We start from the raw sequence: 20,827 nt of genomic DNA, 5'->3' as shown, positions 1-20,827 counted from the left end.
GCAGTACGCCCACACACACCCACACACACACACACACACATATGTATTGAAATGCGGCCACTGCTGTGAGGAGCTCTTCCGGCGGTTGCCGGGTCAGCCTCACAGAGGCAAGCTAAACCAATTGAAATTCGAATTTTTAAAATTGCGGACAATAACATGGCTTTGACATTGGTAGCTGCAATTCCCAATGCCAGCAGCAGTTGTCGACATTGCCAGCATTGCGTCAGCGCGGCAGCTAAGCATGTACCACTTTTTGGCACGACGAATGACTCTGCATATTTTAGTTGGGGATGCAGGAAGCTGCGAAATCAGTGTCTGCACATTACTGTGCGTGACAGCCACTTTTGACTTTGCCATCCATCATCAATTTTGCCAACACAATTTGACCTGATGTGGCAATTGCTATGGCTTGGACTTTGTTTCATTTGTGTCAATTAGTCCAAACATTTGGCGGCAAATGTGGCAAAGCCGGTAAATAGGCAAATAACATGCCGCATCACATGCCAAAGAACACCTAAATAATGCCGCATCCTGCAATCAGATAAGCGCTGTGCGGCTACAGACAGCGATAAACAGAGTCAGAGTCAGAGCCAGATACAGAGATACAGAGTCAATGTCAATGGATTTCAATAGGTTGGCGCCGTTGCATTTCAGCCAGTCAGCCAACTGGCTGCTGGCCTTGCATTTTCAAGGAAATCGTTTTCAATTACGACAGTGGTCTGGCAACTATTCCAGCCCTGCCCTTGCCCTGTCTCAGCAGTGTGAGTGACAGTCAGGCTGGCAGTCAGGCTTTCTGCCAAGGAAACCGATGATTGGGCTTATAAATAAATATTTGTTCGATTTTATTGGCTAACTGCTGCTTCTGCAGAATGTGTGTAATAAAGCACGATGTGTGTAATAAGGCACACACAAATCAAATTCGTACTCATGCCCAGCCCCGCAAATGTAATGCCCAAAAGATCATTGATTGTATCAGTATCGTGTGTTGTTCCCCGAAGCCATGGTTCCCAAAAGCAGGAGTATTGCATGCTAATCACGTTAAGGGGGGCTGGTAATGAAAAAATTAAATAAACTGGCACGCGAACATACAAATGATGTAAGCGATACAATAACGAAGAGAGATGTAAGTATAGGTATTTTTTTTTGCGCATCTGTATTTATATTACAATTTACTTCGAAAAAAAATTTAATTAAAGCAATAGGTAATAATGATGTTTGATAATGGTGATCTGTCTACTTGTAGTCGCCCAGTATAAGCTCACGAACTCTTAAAAATTGCCTGATGAAGAAAAGTGAAGTAAATGAGGAAAATATTGCTTAGAAAACATAACAACTTGCTTAATTTATTTGAAGCGCTGCCTTCGAGCCAGCCCTTTGAGTATGGTATCTGTTTGGAAATACCCAGAGATTTTAGTTTGTTTCCCGAACAACAAAGGTCGCCAAAAGTGGTTTTGGCATTCAAGCTTGATACTTTACCTTCGTAAAGGTGAGAAATATGTTTAAAATTTGTTCCACTTAAGGCCAGCGACATATTATTGATACTTAAGTTTAAGGAAACTTAGAAAGCTCAGATCTAGTAGATAGCACGAAACTGCATTTACCATTCAAATAGTGTATATTCATTTGGGATTTTATAAAATTAAATATAAAAATATTTTTGGTGTTTCTTACTAAAGGTTGGCATTTAATTTTGTATGTAGTTATAAGAGTTTACAACAGATTTTCATTTTAAAGGGAGTTGCTGCTGCCTCTCTAAAAAGAAAAGCCATGCAACCCCAAGTAATAAATAAATAAAAAGCTGTGAAATATGTTCATTTTAATTGTTTGATTTAAGCTCTTTTATTGAAAATCCTTTTTATGGCTTAGTTTATATGTGTAACCATAACTTACGCAAATCCAAGCCGATTTGAATGTTGGGCACGTTTACGCTAACTTTAATAGGCATTCAAAAATTTGTCAATTAAATTGTTCATTATTTAAATTTGAAGGACCCGCCAGGTTTCTGCAGAGTTTTATTTTTTATCCGGCTTACGAGCTTTACTTAATTATCACTTGCTCCGTGATACTAGCATAAAGTAAATACCTTTGCATCAGCTTAATCACTAGGGCAACGTCAGGCAACTTGGTACCGCTCGGTAAGTGCAAATTACATCCCCATGTTAAGTTCGTTAGTGAAACGAACTGTTTGCCACTGCCTGGAACCAGTATTCACTACGAAAAGGCATAAATATGGCTGATGGCGTTCTAAAGAAGTCCAGCACAGGGTAATAACACCGAGAATTGCTCAACTGTGTATACACTGTGTTTCAATTTATTCGATTGTGAAAATTCGGTAAAATGAGTGTCTTAAAAGTTAATATAAAATTTAAGACATATTTGACAAAAGTCTTAGTTATTTAACTCGTGTCAGTGTCTTTATTGCAGTTACTGTAGTTCGCTAGAATTTTCCCTTTGCACCATCTTTTATTAAGCTAATATACATAAAACAAAATTTAAATTAATACCGACGAAAATCTATCCATTATTTTCTGTTGTGATGAGGCTCGATGATTTTAGTGCCCTTATCTATATTCTGGTATAGTTTCAGCCCATTAACTGAGTTACACAATTTTTGGTAAAATGTATATGCCCGGTAGAGGTAGAGTGCATGATAAAAAACTCAAAAGTAATTGTGCATGGAGCTCTTCAATATTGCATTCAACGTATTTAAGTCGAAATGATTCTTAATTATATTTTATTTATTTTATACTATATTGTCAATTATATATTTGGCATAAATAATATCGCAAGTTTGTGCTCGCTATTGCAATTATTTTACGTTGGGCGCTGCTCGATATTCAGGTTACGTGCCTGTCGTATGTACCGCGCGGCCTGTCAAATGTCAAATTTAATCACAGCTAATAATGAACATTTCGTGAATGGAAACTTTCAACGAAAAATCTTTAAGCCCGAAAGCTACAGCGGTTCGAGGACTGCGTGACAATGGCACATTGTTGCCGAGGGTTCTGCCTATAGAATATTTCAGATGGAGCTAATGGCGCACACACACACGCACGCCTACACGTATGTGTAAAGTATGCACATACATACAGTTACTAGAATACACACGTACTCGCATGTGTGCTGTTTGGGCCGTAACATTGAACTTCGCCATTCGCTGTCCATCAACAATGAGCTCGCACTGGAATTATTTATAGGTAAGTGGCCCTGCCATTTGGTTGACTCTTCTGATGGACATTTATTAGTACGTCCTACACCGCTGCCCTGGCAGCCGTTCAATAAATTTGCTGCTATTTTAAGCGTCAAGTGCATTTTGATGGGACAACGCGATGTATGCGTAATATGATTGCGTGCTACGTTTACAGATAATTCTATGAAATCATAAGCAAGTCCACAACGCCTGTCACAGTAGGTACTGATTTGCATGGAGATGAAGGGTTAGAGAGCTGTCAATAAAGTTTACATGTTTTTGGTTTTTTGTTAATTGTTGTTTTGGTTGGCTCTGATGAATGGCAATTAGGGCGCAATTATGAAGCTGGTTTTATGTGAATTAACGTGGCACTCGTTGGTTGCTTTGGGAACATTTTGCGAGTTTTAATTGCTCCTGTGTGTTTCAATGGCAGTCAGCCGGGAGTGTGCGTGTGTTCGGGTGGCAGATTGGCCACTTTTGCAGCATATTGGGACGAACAGTGAAAAATAACTTGAGTAAAGAGCGAGCTGCTAAATGAAACAAACTGTCAATTTTAAGGGCACGGCTAATTGCACCGTAAAAAGTATTTTTCTCTTTGCTAATGAACCAATTTGCGAAAACACTTGAGCTCAATTGTCAAGCCATTGAAGTTAAATGAACTGTTTTGTGAGCTATTTGCACAAATTAGGCGCATGTCAAAAGCGAAAACCAAACATAATTCTGGCAAATAAAAACGCAAAGCAACAAACGGAAGGCGAAAAATATATAAATATGTAAATAAAGAAGAGAAGGCCTTTTTTTTAAATTATCGTCAAATTTTTCTTGTTAAATCCTGCATTTGAACTTTATAATGGCCATGTTGGTGAACTGCTTGCGGCGTGTTGCTAGTTTTGATGGCAGTTTTATTGATTTGTTGCTGCCAACTTTTGCTTTACGCGGCTTCAATTTATGGTGCTTTCAGCACAACAACAATACAACATGACCCTGAGAGCAGCGCCAAAAATTTGCATGTGCTGACCAAATTTATTTTGTGTTCTGTTCTTTACAAACAAACACACATACTGTTTAATTTTGGAGGGCACCGTAAAATTGGCGACCAACAAATTTAAACTGTGCACGCCCGTTTACTTCCCAGGCACTTTGTTATTTATTTATTTTTTTGCTGACTTTTGCATTTAATGTTCATTTGTTCTCATATTTGAATGTTCTGGCATTAGCATAAAACGTTCTATACAAATTCTGCAACCGGCGCAAAAAAGTATGCTATAAAAACTGAGCGGCGTTTAGTAGTGTCTAAACCGCACGCGCTAATTAAAAGAAATAACAAAGCGAAAAGCACGCCGAATACAAGCAAAGCAGCGACAATAAATGTCAGCTGCAGTAGTTTGATGTGCAGCTCTTAAAAATATAAGTACAAAAAATATTAGAATCGCGCATACGCCACGTGCCGTGAAAACATGTGCGACACGCGTAAATTTCTTTTAATTAATTTGCGTTGCCTTTAACCTTGAAAAGAAACCTTGATTACGTGCAGTTCACAATGACTGAGCGCCAGTCTAAAATGAAAGCAATTAGATTTGTTTCGCCAAAAATTGTGGCCAAAACGTAAACAAAGGGATGCCAAGAAACAAGAACTCGTAATTAAAAGTGAAGGATAAGGACCACAGAACTGCATTCAAGGGTGATAGCTTTAAATTATAATAATTATTATTAAACAGTTTGTAGTCATTAATTATAACGTCGCTCATAAAATCCTCCCAGCTATATCAAGTCAGGCAATAGAATGCAAATATATATACTTAATGGAATCCAAAACGTATAGCATGGTCTACACATTCTCCAACAAAGTTATAATTACATTTACAACGGCATATAATTTGCGATTGGAAACTATTGATAAGATCAACCTGACAGCTTGATAGTCAGCGATTGCTTGGCAGCACTACTCCAAGGGCTCATTAGATGGATCCCAAATATAATCATGATAAGTTTAAAAAATGTATGTTGAATGTTTCTTTCAGATTCTTAAAGTCCTTCAAATGTTCAGCACTTAAGCCATTTGTTGGGTCAAGTATAAATGTGCTGGTTGAGTGTCTACTCCCACATACATGCGCGCGCGCATACACACTCGCATACGTTTGCCCCCACTTAATGTGGAAGCAGCCAAGCGTTAAGAGAAACGTCAAGACCTTAGGGCTACTCCAAGTGAGCCAAGCCCCTTGGGTACTCTACTTATTTACACAAGCGAAGTGTACATATTGTCAGATTTGAACAATTATTTGTAGAATTATGAGATATACAAATGTAGATGCATGAATTTCTAACCCACAAAAGGCCAGGCGAAGTCACGTGTTGGTCTGTCAGTTGTGTCCTTGTGTCCGAATCACAGCTAATGACGGGTCGTTAGCCGCCAAGTTGAACCAACTGGGACACAACGTTAGTCACGTATTCTAATTTAATTTCTGCTTTACTTCACCTTTAGAACTGGTGCCCAATTTAATGCCGCGTCGATTTATTTGCCTGTTGGAGCTGAAATCCTGAAACATGACGAAGAAATCATCAAAAACGTGGGCAAGTGTACTTTTGCCGCTATCTGGCAGTTGCCTCAAGCCATTTGGCATTTGGCAACGCATTTTGCCGTTGATTAAGGCCTATGCATTATTTATGTAGGTCAGCGAAACGACCTTTAATTGGCTCGCAAGTGCGCTGTAATGCCCTTTCCTTTCCACCTTTTTTCAGCAGCTTGCCTGCCTGGTAGTCCTTTCAGCGACTATATTTAACAGCAACACAAAAGTTTGCTCGGCCTGCAGGCACCGAGGGGTTGAGTGCAACGCTAATGCTTAAAAATTACTACGAAATGGGCCAACGAGAATTGCAGGGGCTTTAAGAATATAGTTCTGTTGTATTTGACAAGCCGTTTCGACTCTTGGGGATTAAAACTCTTGTAATATATATTTTCTCAAAGTATTTATAATTCATACTTTAAGGTGGATTTATAGCTTTAGTTTCCGTTGAAATTGAAAATACGACTTAGTAAATGGTAATGCCACAAATTTAAAGGCACAAAGTAATGTCTGGCACGTTGCCAAGGTAGCCGGCTGGCAGCTCAGCCAATGGTGACATTCGTGGAATTGAAAAGTTTTTACTAAAAACAGGCCAACAATGAATTTTCACACAAGCCAACACACTAGCCGGAGCAATCAGAAAGAAAAAGACAATAAATGTGTGTATCCGGGGGGCAGAGCATGACTGCATGCATTGCTCTGGAACTGTATTGCACTTCAACGTTTTATTCAATGAATCATGGACAACAGACGATTTATATTTATGAGCACACAAACACACACACACACAGACAGACACACACACAGATGATTAAGCAAATACATGCAGTTGGAAAATGCGTGTGCTAACAACGATTGGTGTCCTTGATACGATTCAAGTACGACCGTCAAGTGCGCCAAGTGTCTCATTGTGCATTTGTGTGTCCATGTGGCCGCTTTGAAGGTCATCGTCAATATACGACCAAGTTCGGCCGGGCAATGTCATTAGGTACTGCTATTGGGCATTGATTTGGATGTTTTGGTTGTCTGGGGCAGTTAGTTCTGGTAGCCAAAGTCCCGTTTCCTTGTTGGCTGAAAACAAAAGAGCCCGTGCAGATAATTGTGAAAGAACTACTAAAAATCAATTGAGTGACTTTGCCTGTCTGAATATCAGACTATTTTTACTCCGTCTAATACCACTGAAACTTACTCCTCGGTTTGTAAATGGTTTTTGCTTTGTATTGACTCTTTGTCAATATGGCCAAACAAGACTTTCGAGTGCGCGCGTAAAAAATGAATGAAATGTGAAAATTCCGCGGTACATATTGTTGGCATTTCTTCCCAGAGTCCTGTTGTAGTTGTCAGCCTTGCCGTCGCCGATGGTTTTTTTGTGTTTGCCTGTTGGCTTTAGTTAACCAGCAGAGCACACAACACGTCAACACGACCGGCTCAGGTGTGCGCATTGTTTGCCGCAGTGGGTGGCAGCCACAGCAACAGCGGAATCAGGGGCGAAGCAGCAGCGGCCACAGACGCCGCAGGCGCATCATTTGCGCTCTTTACTGTTTGATTAACGTTTTAACGATTTGTGCAAACAATTGCGGCAGTAACAGCAAGCAATAACAACAAATGGCTGTAAACGAAAGTGTGTACAGGCATCCAACTGTTAGCTTACGAACACTCAGAATCCACAGCAGCAAAGGGAGTCGCCTCCTTGTTATTATGCTACATGTTGTTTCTCAATTAACGTAAGTGATGCTGACGACATGTACAACAATATTTTTGCCGACAAAATTATAAGCAAATATTGACTTACAAATTAGATACTGTACTCATGGCCACACACATAGTATATTTAATTAATTACACAAATATCACATTTTTTAATAATTTACTCGAAAATTCAAATGATTATTTAATACCTTTCCTAATGATGCGCTAGGAGCTAATGTCAATGAGAATTCAAAATGTGGGCGATCCTCAAAAAATTTTAATAATATTCATGCCATGCTCTTTGCTTTCAATTGGGGAAAAAATATTCCTATACCCTTAACACACATCAAATCAATTCTCTCAAAGCTCATTGAAAATTACTTTGAAACCGATCGGGGTGTAAACAAAACACTTTCATACAATCGTTATTTTACCCCTGTCGCAGGTGAAATTTCCCAAATCGCTGAAACACATATTCATTAAGTGCTTATGTTGTGCTTTGAAAATAAGTTTGAAGCAAATTGGACAACATTAAAAAAAAAAAAAAAAATGGACCCAATTTTCACTGAGGAAGCTTGGTTTCTGCGAAAAGTAAGAAGCATGTCTCAAATGATTTTTGTTCACACAAAATTAAACAAAGATCTTTGAAAATGAGTTAGAGGCTGAACAGATGATAAATAAAAAAGTTTCATACAAACATTTTTTGCGAAATTCCCGAAACCCCGTCTTAATGTGCACCTTCATCACATAGGGTAACTACAGTTGAAATTTAGGCTTTCTTGCTCTTATGTATGGGTATATGTAACAGCCCACAGTGCGTTGATCACGAATCCGTCAGCAATTAAGTCAGTCAGGACAAGTACTTGTCTATATGGAGATGTACTGGAAAAACAAACTTTAGCGAAGTCAACTAAATTTATAATTGCTTAATTGCAAGGCAAAGTTTAAGACATGCAATTTTCTGTTAAGAAAATAATTAAAAATAAATATATAAAAGCACATTGTCGCTTCCTTTAATTCGCTGCCCACTTTTAGTAAGCCTTAAAGAACAAATAAAGTCCCACAGGAACCTTTTTCCTTATAAGTCAATATCATTATGACTACTGATCATTATCTGTTTGATAGGTTCTACTCAATGTAATGATTATGAATAGGATGCGGTTCGGGGTATTTATAATATATTAATATGATTATTACAGAGAAGATAGAAGGGTTGTTAGTTTCTTAACACATAGTGTTCATATTGGATCAATTTAATGTTCTTGGGCAATCGCAATTACCTTGGAGTAAACTTAATAATAAAAAGTTGTCGTTGTTAAGTTTGCTGAAGCAGAAATAAGCAGTAATGGCAAGTTTCATTACGACTGAGAGGCAAGCTTACATAGAAACAGGGTTAAATACTCGTCTCGTAGTCCTAAGCAACCGGAAGTCGGAAATGACTTTTAATTTGTTGCACACTCAGAGTAAAATTATATAAATGTAAGTAGTAGCTAATTACAAGTAAGAGTACTCTAGTTGGGTGTGCACGACTAAACAAAACTCTGAACCCAGTGCCTAGCTCATCCATTCATTCATTCTATGCAAATACTTACATAAACATATGCCATCAAATATATACGGGGAATGCATTTTTGTTGTTTAAATAACTAACTATTTGATTAATCCAGAAACATAACTCTATATAACCTGTTTTTGGGCATGCTTAAACAAATTAGTGCATGTAAAATTCTTAAGGAGTTAGCAGAAAATCATTCTAAAAGATTAAACGTATTTGGGCCTTTTATATAATTAAATTTCGTAAGTGTCCTTCTTTTGCTTGCAGTGCATATGTATTCACAAAATAAATACGTTTCGAAACCAATACTCTCGAATCAAAGTGTTCAGCTTGGCATTTAGCCAAATGAGATTCATTAAATTTTAATGAACGTGAATAGCAAAGTTAATTGTGTTATGTGTGAGTCTGCGTTTCCCTCTGTGAGTGTGCAGCATTAATGTTTAATAGAAGCTTTTGAAATGTACAAACAATTCAATCTAACTGTCTAAGCTGATCAAGCTGATGAGTGTAGGGTATGCAAGTGGTGCTCTATGCTATATGCTAACCTAATTATGCCCTCATGGCCTATTAAGAAATGCCTTCTTCTGATATAGCTCACTTGACAGTACACAACATGACAGTAGCTACCTCTCTATATATGCTCTGTATATGAGTATGGGATATGCTTGATATATAGTGTGTGTGTAAGTCGGGGCTGCACTTTGCCTTATTAACTGCGTGCACTTTGCTATTCCACAGCTGCCATTGTTGACTTGTTTGCAAATTGGTTTTCGCAGCGAAATGCTCGAGCTTCTGTTTCCCAGTCAATCCTCTTCAGTTGCTGCTGTCAAAGCTGTCATTCTGGTATATTTTGTTGTTGTTTTTTTTGTTTGGTTTTGCTGTTGACTGGGACGGCGACTCGCTCATTTTCAATTACTCCGTCGCAAAAATTAAGCAGAGGCAGTGAAAGGCGTCACTCCAGTGCGCACTGTGTCCCCATTCCATTATGTTAGCAATACAAGTATCAGTACGAGTACCCGTAGATTGCATAAACCATACTTATTTTTCATCTTCTTTGTAACAAAAAAATTTGATTATGGTTTTTGCTGAAGGCGGCTAATTTGATTTGGCCAGGCCACGACCTAATGCTGAGTGATGTGGCAGTAACTCGCCAAGTGTGTCCCGCCTACGTCTAATTTCATTAAAAAGCAAAAAGTATTTAACACATTTTTGTAACGTACCAAACTTAATGGAATAAAAATTAATCACAAAATGGAAGCCCAACTCATTTTTAAATAACGGGCAACTTTTTTGAACCTTTACTTTTCATTAAAAGCTACTTCTGCCAACGAAGTAAAGTTCATATATTTGAATAAAAAAACAACACAGATGTATAAGTCTGAGCTGCTTAATTAAGAGCCGCTTTCATCGCGTCGCCTCGCATCTCGTTGTGTAAAAAAGGTTTTTCTAATGAGCCTTCACTTGAATCTGTATCGGATTTGCTTTATACATTTTTTCGTCACTGCCGTTGAATCTAATCAAGGTTCAATAAACGGCGTTTCAGGGCCTTATGCAAAAAGGCTGAATATGCTAATCAACAGCTTAAAATTTAATTTGGGCCTTAGCTGTGTAAATAAACCGAATCAGACCGAGGCCAAGTCGAGGCAAGTTGAGGCAAGTTGAGACAAGTTTGGGCGGGTCCAAGGATCACGGAGTCTTGTGTACTTAGGAGGACGCCGGCTTGGTCATTTATAACTTGGACAGTGTCTCAAAATTCAATTCTGAGCATTTGGTTAACTTTGTTAAAAAGTCAAAATTAAAATCAGGCAGAAAGTCAGGAATGCCAACCACAATAAGGCCTTTTACCGACTCAACTAAGTTTCGGTTGTGTAAACGGCGCGTGTTCAGAACTAAATACAAAGAAAGCGCGTAAATATACGAAACTTTTCTGTTGTTGCTGTTGAGGCAGACAAATTGCAAGCCTCAAAGTAATGCTGATGAGCTCACAAACTTCGTTGTAAAGAATGATTTAATTTCGCCAGGCGACCGCCACTCCGACTTCGACATTCGTTATGTGACCGTGCGGAGGCAGGCAATAGAGTAGACTACTCTCAAAAGCGTATACAAAATCGATAATAGCATAAATAATGCATGTATGCTGCCGGTACAAATACTCACACACCATCAAAAATAGAAAAAACACAGCCGAAGAGACAATGGCTTAGCCTAACTAGGCCCAGGGGCCAGTGAAAGGACAAAGGAAAACATTGAGGCATATCTACCGCGCCTACATATGCCTGACAGCAACAAAAAAAAGCGAAAGTTGATGGTATATGTGTGAAGAGAGAGAAACATGCGCAGGGGCATGCCGAGCGTACTTCTAACCAGCATACAAAAGAATAGCTCAATGGCTTCCAAAGTTTGCAAGTAAAGCAACGCCGGACCGGGATGCGACGAGTGCAAAGCAAACAATATATAAGTACTAGGAAGGATACTCATGTCGAAAAGTTAACGAGGGCTGTCTCAACAGTAATAACTATGTGAAGCACCTTGGCAAAGGACAAAGTTTGGCAAAAAACCAACAATTTATTAAACTTTTCAAAAATATTTTATTATTTTCCCATTTGCATATAAATTGAATAAATCAACAATCGAATCTAAATAACGAGATTTCAATAAGCTTCAATAGCTTCAGATTTGAAATTCGGAATATGTATTCTTCTATGGCATAGGTAAAACAAGCTGTTGAGAATAGATCGGCTCATTTTTAAATATCAATAAAAATCCTCCTTCCACCAAGAGTGCTATGATTTTGAAAAAAAATGTGAAATACGTCTCAAATGAATTTCTATGTAGATTCTTGGAAATGAATTTGGGGGCGAAACGTCACCCACAAATCTTTGTCCCCATTTCCACCAAGGAGGGATGGATTTTCCGAAAAGTGCAAAACACTTCTCAAATGAATTTGAACAAATTTATTGGGGCCAATCGGATGGTAAACAAAAGAGTTTCATACAGACATTTTCTCTAATTATGGGTGGAAATTCCAAAATCGCTAAAACACGTATTTATTAAGTAGAGCTCTGAAAATAAGCTTTGAAGCAAATCAAACAAATAATACAAATCATGTGCAAATCGGAGATTTAACCGAGGAAACTTTTGTTTTGCGAAAAATGTGAATCACGTTTCATATGATTTTTCATATAGATCTTTGGATATGAATTTAACAGCGAAACGTCACCCACCAAATCGTTCACCCCCATTTTCACCAGAGAGAGCTGGATTTTCCAAAAAGTGCGAAACAATTCTCAAATGAATTTGAAAAATTTCTTTGAAAATGAGTTTAAAGCCGATCGGACGGTAATACAAACGTATTTCGCAATTTTTCTATACATGCGGGTGAAATTTTCAGTAAAGGTAAATGAAGTTAAATTTAAGATTCCTAGCTCTTTCGGTTTGGGCTGCGAGTTGATCACCAATCAGTCAGTCAGGACAAACAGCTTATAGAGATATATAATGTATACATAGAGGGTATATATAGGCTAATAAAATGTGAAGAACAAAAGGCGTTTTCGGTTTCACTTGAGTGCCCAACGAAAATGCAAAACAGAATTAAACGCTTTTCCGGTTTTGTTGTTGTTGTGAAATGCACTCAAGAGCATAAGATATTTGAAAACTAATTTGGTTATCATGTAGCTCCTGCGGTTTTGTTTCTAATACCTTTATTTCAACTGTTTTGTGGTGCTATGTGTGACAGAATTTGGCATCAATTTCTGTGTCTGGCAATATTTCATATGTGGTATCCATAGTTTGCACTCCAGAGGCAAATGCAATTGTATAGCTGAAAACTGTTTTGGGTGCTGTGAGTGAAGCATGAATTGTTTATAATATCTTTAAGGACTTATGTATATTGTTTGGAGCAGTGTCAAGCATGAGTAAACTAAATATATTTTATTAAAAAAAAGTATATTGGCATTATGGTATGAACAGATAAAGGAATAAAACATTAGGATGACAATACCTGTATAATGAACGAATTCTTACTTTTATTTATCAATGAATTTAAGAGTTGCTTAAAAGTTAGATCCATTCTAATCATGATTAATTACTTTAACAGCTTGAAGTTCAACATGATTTTTTTTCCATGACAATCAATAAATGTTTGTGTGATTGAAAGAAAAACACGACAAATAATATATTTCTTTGTTCTATGCATAAATATTACTTTCATTTATTTTATATGTAGTTTGTGCATATATGTTCGACTTTATGCCTCTTTATATACATTTTCCTAAGAGTATTATAGAACTCTTTATTCAGACTTATTTCAATAGATCGAAGAATGACAACTTCATTAATTTAATTTTCAATCCTAGGCTACGAATTTGGCGTTGGCATTTTCAGCATCGCATCATTATGCCAGCAATGAATCTGATAAGCTTACAGCTAAATCCAAAACGGAGACGCCAATCACAACAACATTAACACAACCACCCACCCACCATATGGATAGGCACACACAGCGACAGCTATAAGAATGGCAAACAAAAATTCCTGCAGGCATTTATTCTATTTATCATTTATCCAGCCATTTATCGAGGGACATTTCAGACGCTACAGGGGAGCGTTTGCATAAAATATCGCTAGAATGAATGATGCCATGTACTTCTAAAGCATTTATGCAAAATGTTGGCAAGCTTTAAACCAGGCATTAGCGAACTGAAATAGCTAGAATCGTATAATTTATAAACTATATTTATTATATAATTATTTTAGGTTAATAGTGCTTGCACAAGTTACAATAAAACAGTCACAAGTTTGGCGCAAATACAACATTGACAGTCCCAACTGGCTAAATCCTGACTGTATCCCACAGATAGAAACTTTTCCAAGCGTAGCTCAAAAAGTTTCAATTTGTACATGTCAGATTGTGTGTGCGTGCTTGTCTATTTTGTTGGGCATGCAGTTTTGCAATTTATGCAAAAAAGTTTGCAATGCTAGAGCAGACTTTCAATTGGTGCATGTATTTTTTGGGCTTATGGTAAATTTGATTCTAAAAGCCAGACAAATAACACCCAGCTTATTGAAAGGTAGGCGAAAATCACCTCAAAGTCCTATGCCAACAAAATCGATTGCCCAACGCTTAATGCAAAAGGCTCTATTGCAAAAAAAATTATAAAAAATAAAAACTGGAAAAAAGCCAGACTAAAAGCAAATGTCAGGAGGCTGAGGCAGCCTGTGGGTGTGTTTGAGTCAGGTGTCAAGGTGTAGCGGAGAGTGCTCTGTGGAGAGACGTGTGGGACATGCTATACAGGCCGAGCAAGAGAGCCTAGAGCAGTGCCAGAGGGTGGGTCCAGTGAACTTGCACTGTGGTATTTAAAATAAAATTCATAAAATAAAATTTTATAACTGATCAAAATCTGTGCATAATTTTAGATAGTTTTTAAAAATTTGTGAATTCGAGCTGGATTAATTTTTATTTTATTTTGCTTATTTTCTCCTAATATATCCTATCATTTTTCCGAGTGCAGTATTTCTAGCGCCATCCATACTTCACAATCGGCTTGTGTTAAATATTGTGCGATATCTGAATATCACAGCTAATCTCACTCCTTTCTCTAACTACTCATACACATAGTTGGAAGATTCGCCCTATATGTCCATTTCCATCAACCAAAGACCAAATAAAAAATAACTGACGCAACTTTTAAGTAAAAATGTCTAGACCCAAATTACAAACAGCTGACGTCCAACAACAATATCTTTATATAGATATGCTTTACGTTTGTTCGTTTTTGGCTTTCCTGTCGTTTCGGGCTTAGCTAGGCGCCCATATACTTAGATACTGGTGTTTGTACTACTGTATTTTGCAATCAATATTAAATCCCTCAATTTTTCTAAGAGAAATAAACCAATAAATAAATAAAATATAAAACAAATAATGGTCTTTCGGTACCTATCTTTTTTCCTTTACTTTTTAAGTATTGGTGGACTTGAAAAATTGCACTTTATGCTGCCAAAGTTCAAGGAAAGATGTCGTTTCCTCTCAGGCATAAATACATGGGTGGCATATTAATAATATGAAGCCACTAACATTTTCAAGTTTCTCAAATGGGAGCCCCAAAAGGCCCGAGACCAGGTTCACCATCAATTGGCCGGGCATCAGTTGCAATTTACGTAACCAGTTAACTGAATGCTCTCTTTGGTTGGGCATGGAAGCAGGAAGGCGAAAAGTTTTTATTGTTTGCTTACTTGCTGAACGCGTGTTGGGTGTCCGCAGCCGGAGCTGGTGGTGCTGATGTGTTGGCGGTGTTGGCGGTGGATCTGGATGAGCCTGAAGGTCCTGACGCCATCATTGTCGTTGTTGATTTGCGTTTGGTTATGTGAGGAGGGGCGGCGTGGGCAGGTCTGTTGCTTGTGGCGTTTGCAACACGAGAATGAAACTTTTTCTTTGACTGTTGCTTTTATCGCTGTTGGTTGTTCTTGTTGTTGTTGTTGTTATTATTGTTGCTATCAGGGAAAACTTCTTGCATGTGCCTCGCAATTTTGTTTTTAACGGTTTGTGTTGTCCTTTTGCCTTGCTGCTGTTATTTCTGTTATTTAATTTGTCATTAGATTGAAGTTTGCGCTATTTTTATTGCTATACACAAATAAAAAACGCGAAATCGATTTGTAAGCACGAAATTTCTTTTTGATTTCCACGACTGGCCGCAACTTGCTGCACGTTTCAGCAAGCAAAGAAACGTAAACACGTACAAGACGCTAACACACACACGCACAGGCACACACAGTCAGGCTCAGAAGCACGGATACCAATAAGAACACGGACACACGGACAAGTTAGACTGTTGTATCGAGTTTTGTGTACTGGGTTTTGCGAGCTGCGGCCAAAGCCAAAATCGAAGCACGCACGCTTGATATGCGGCCGATGTCCTGGCCCAGTCCTGTCGCCTGACGCTAGAGTGGCACTTGAGTTAGACGCCAACACTAGCGACATCGACATCGACAACGGCAGCGACAACGATGCCGGCAACTGTCACTGCCACTTGAGTTCCCTTTTTGCAACAGCATGTGTGACAAGTGGTCACAGGTTTCAATTGTTGTCGCTGCTGCTGCTGCGACGGCTGCTGATGCTGCTGCTGCTGCTGATGATGTTCGACAATCGAATCTAAATAACGAGATTTCAATAAGCTTCAATAGCTTCAGATTTGAAATTCGGAATATGTATTCTTCTATGGCATAGGTAAAACAAGCTGTTGAGAATAGATCGGCTCATTTTTAAATATCAATAAAAATCCTCCTTCCACCAAGAGTGCTATGATTTTGAAAAAAAATGTGAAATACGTCTCAAATGAATTTCTATGTAGATTCTTGGAAATGAATTTGGGGGCGAAACGTCACCCACAAATCTTTGTCCCCATTTCCACCAAGGAGGGATGGATTTTCCGAAAAGTGCAAAACACTTCTCAAATGAATTTGAACAAATTTATTGGGGCCAATCGGATGGTAAACAAAAGAGTTTCATACAGACATTTTCTCTAATTATGGGTGGAAATTCCAAAATCGCTAAAACACGTATTTATTAAGTAGAGCTCTGAAAATAAGCTTTGAAGCAAATCAAACAAATAATACAAATCATGTGCAAATCGGAGATTTAACCGAGGAAACTTTTGTTTTGCGAAAAATGTGAATCACGTTTCATATGATTTTTCATATAGATCTTTGGATATGAATTTAACAGCGAAACGTCACCCACCAAATCGTTCACCCCCATTTTCACCAGAGAGAGCTGGATTTTCCAAAAAGTGCGAAACAATTCTCAAATGAATTTGAAAAATTTCTTTGAAAATGAGTTTAAAGCCGATCGGACGGTAATACAAACGTATTTCGCAATTTTTCTATACATGCGGGTGAAATTTTCAGTAAAGGTAAATGAAGTTAAATTTAAGATTCCTAGCTCTTTCGGTTTGGGCTGCGAGTTGATCACCAATCAGTCAGTCAGGACAAACAGCTTATAGAGATATATAATGTATACATAGAGGGTATATATAGGCTAATAAAATGTGAAGAACAAAAGGCGTTTTCGGTTTCACTTGAGTGCCCAACGAAAATGCAAAACAGAATTAAACGCTTTTCCGGTTTTGTTGTTGTTGTGAAATGCACTCAAGAGCATAAGATATTTGAAAACTAATTTGGTTATCATGTAGCTCCTGCGGTTTTGTTTCTAATACCTTTATTTCAACTGTTTTGTGGTGCTATGTGTGACAGAATTTGGCATCAATTTCTGTGTCTGGCAATATTTCATATGTGGTATCCATAGTTTGCACTCCAGAGGCAAATGCAATTGTATAGCTGAAAACTGTTTTGGGTGCTGTGAGTGAAGCATGAATTGTTTATAATATCTTTAAGGACTTATGTATATTGTTTGGAGCAGTGTCAAGCATGAGTAAACTAAATATATTTTATTAAAAAAAAGTATATTGGCATTATGGTATGAACAGATAAAGGAATAAAACATTAGGATGACAATACCTGTATAATGAACGAATTCTTACTTTTATTTATCAATGAATTTAAGAGTTGCTTAAAAGTTAGATCCATTCTAATCATGATTAATTACTTTAACAGCTTGAAGTTCAACATGATTTTTTTTCCATGACAATCAATAAATGTTTGTGTGATTGAAAGAAAAACACGACAAATAATATATTTCTTTGTTCTATGCATAAATATTACTTTCATTTATTTTATATGTAGTTTGTGCATATATGTTCGACTTTATGCCTCTTTATATACATTTTCCTAAGAGTATTATAGAACTCTTTATTCAGACTTATTTCAATAGATCGAAGAATGACAACTTCATTAATTTAATTTTCAATCCTAGGCTACGAATTTGGCGTTGGCATTTTCATTATGCCAGCAATGAATCTGATAAGCTTACAGCTAAATCCAAAACGGAGACGCCAATCACAACAACATTAACACAACCACCCACCCACCATATGGATAGGCACACACAGCGACAGCTATAAGAATGGCAAACAAAAATTCCTGCAGGCATTTATTCTATTTATCATTTATCCAGCCATTTATCGAGGGACATTTCAGACGCTACAGGGGAGCGTTTGCATAAAATATCGCTAGAATGAATGATGCCATGTACTTCTAAAGCATTTATGCAAAATGTTGGCAAGCTTTAAACCAGGCATTAGCGAACTGAAATAGCTAGAATCGTATAATTTATAAACTATATTTATTATATAATTATTTTAGGTTAATAGTGCTTGCACAAGTTACAATAAAACAGTCACAAGTTTGGCGCAAATACAACATTGACAGTCCCAACTGGCTAAATCCTGACTGTATCCCACAGATAGAAACTTTTCCAAGCGTAGCTCAAAAAGTTTCAATTTGTACATGTCAGATTGTGTGTGCGTGCTTGTCTATTTTGTTGGGCATGCAGTTTTGCAATTTATGCAAAAAAGTTTGCAATGCTAGAGCAGACTTTCAATTGGTGCATGTATTTTTTGGGCTTATGGTAAATTTGATTCTAAAAGCCAGACAAATAACACCCAGCTTATTGAAAGGTAGGCGAAAATCACCTCAAAGTCCTATGCCAACAAAATCGATTGCCCAACGCTTAATGCAAAAGGCTCTATTGCAAAAAAAATTATAAAAAATAAAAACTGGAAAAAAGCCAGACTAAAAGCAAATGTCAGGAGGCTGAGGCAGCCTGTGGGTGTGTTTGAGTCAGGTGTCAAGGTGTAGCGGAGAGTGCTCTGTGGAGAGACGTGTGGGACATGCTATACAGGCCGAGCAAGAGAGCCTAGAGCAGTGCCAGAGGGTGGGTCCAGTGAACTTGCACTGTGGTATTTAAAATAAAATTCATAAAATAAAATTTTATAACTGATCAAAATCTGTGCATAATTTTAGATAGTTTTTAAAAATTTGTGAATTCGAGCTGGATTAATTTTTATTTTATTTTGCTTATTTTCTCCTAATATATCCTATCATTTTTCCGAGTGCAGTATTTCTAGCGCCATCCATACTTCACAATCGGCTTGTGTTAAATATTGTGCGATATCTGAATATCACAGCTAATCTCACTCCTTTCTCTAACTACTCATACACATAGTTGGAAGATTCGCCCTATATGTCCATTTCCATCAACCAAAGACCAAATAAAAAATAACTGACGCAACTTTTAAGTAAAAATGTCTAGACCCAAATTACAAACAGCTGACGTCCAACAACAATATCTTTATATAGATATGCTTTACGTTTGTTCGTTTTTGGCTTTCCTGTCGTTTCGGGCTTAGCTAGGCGCCCATATACTTAGATACTGGTGTTTGTACTACTGTATTTTGCAATCAATATTAAATCCGTCAATTTTTCTAAGAGAAATAAACCAATAAATAAATAAAATATAAAACAAATAATGGTCTTTCGGTACCTATCTTTTTTCCTTTACTTTTTAAGTATTGGTGGACTTGAAAAATTGCACTTTATGCTGCCAAAGTTCAAGGAAAGCTGTCGTTTCCTCTCAGGCATAAATACATGGGTGGCATATTAATAATATGAAGCCACTAACATTTTCAAGTTTCTCAAATGGGAGCCCCAAAAGGCCCGAGACCAGGTTCACCATCAATTGGCCGGGCATCAGTTGCAATTTACGTAACCAGTTAACTGAATGCTCTCTTTGGTTGGGCATGGAAGCAGGAAGGAGAAAAGTTTTTATTGTTTGCTTACTTGCTGTACGCGTGTTGGGTGTCCGCAGCCGGAGCTAGTGGTGCTGATGTGTTGGCGGTGTTGGCGGTGGATCTGGATGAGCCTAAAGGTCCTGACGCCATCATTGTCGTTGTTGATTTGCGTTTGGTTATGTGAGGAGGGGCGGCGTGGGCAGGTCTGTTGCTTGTGGCGTTTGCAACACGAGAATGAAACTTTTTCTTTGACTGTTGCTTTTATCGCTGTTGGTTGTTGTTGTTGTTGTTATTATTGTTGCTATCAGGGAAAACTTCTTGCATGTGCCTCGCAATTTTGTTTTTAACGGTTTGTGTTGTCCTTTTGCCTTGCTGCTGTTATTTCTGTTATTTAATTTGTCATTAGATTGAAGTTTGCGCTATTTTTATTGCTATACACAAATAAAAAACGCGAAATCGATTTGTAAGCACGAAATTTCTTTTTGATTTCCACGACTGGCCGCAACTTGCTGCACGTTTCAGCAAGCAAAGAAACGTAAACACGTACAAGACGCTAACACACACACGCACAGGCACACACAGTCAGGCTCAGAAGCACGGATACCAATAAGAACACGGACACACGGACACGTTAGACTGTTGTATCGAGTTTTGTGTACTGGGTTTTGCGAGCTGCGGCCAAAGCCAAAATCGAAGCACGCACGCTTGATATGCGGCCGATGTCCTGGCCCAGTCCTGTCGCCTGACGCTAGAGTGGCACTTGAGTTAGACGCCAACACTAGCGACATCGACATCGACAACGGCAGCGACAACGATGCCGGCAACTGTCACTGCCACTTGAGTTCCCTTTTTGCAACAGCATGTGTGACAAGTGGTCACAGGTTTCAATTGTTGTCGCTGCTGCTGCTGCGACGGCTGCTGATGCTGCTGCTGCTGCTGATGATGTTATTGTTTTTAGTGAATCAACTGCCAGTCGCACGGATGGTGATGTTTTTGCTGGTGCTGTTCTATGCGTTGTGCTTACACGAAAACTGGACAGCAACTGAATGCTGGGCGGCGTGCCAAGTCCTTGCCGGCCAAACACAACACAAGCTGCGGCGAATTGGCGAAGAGAGCGCGTCGGCGCATTAAGGCTTGGCGCGTAAGA

The 20,827-nt window shown here is 38.2% G+C and overlaps 1 protein-coding gene across 3 annotated transcripts in view; it reads right to left on the bottom strand.

Annotated features, from left to right (window-relative positions):
- Positions 1-20,827, bottom strand: part of LOC6632548 (octopamine receptor beta-3R) — a 47,960-nt gene extending 27,133 nt beyond the window's left edge. The window contains exons 1-2 of one of the 3 annotated variants that reach the window (XM_070207680.1): positions 20,705-20,714; positions 15,230-20,111 (exon numbers count right to left, since the gene is read on the bottom strand). The gene's annotated coding sequence lies outside the window, so the exon portion shown is untranslated. Of the gene's footprint in view, positions 1-15,229 lie in introns of all 3 variants that reach the window. The other 2 variants (XM_002055791.4, XM_070207681.1) reach the window with 2 other exon arrangements.

The sequence above is a fragment of the Drosophila virilis genome, chromosome 2, assembly GCF_030788295.1.
Source record: "Drosophila virilis strain 15010-1051.87 chromosome 2, Dvir_AGI_RSII-ME, whole genome shotgun sequence".
Taxonomy (NCBI): domain Eukaryota; kingdom Metazoa; phylum Arthropoda; class Insecta; order Diptera; family Drosophilidae; genus Drosophila; species Drosophila virilis.
This window is presented reverse-complemented; position numbering and strand designations above follow the sequence as displayed.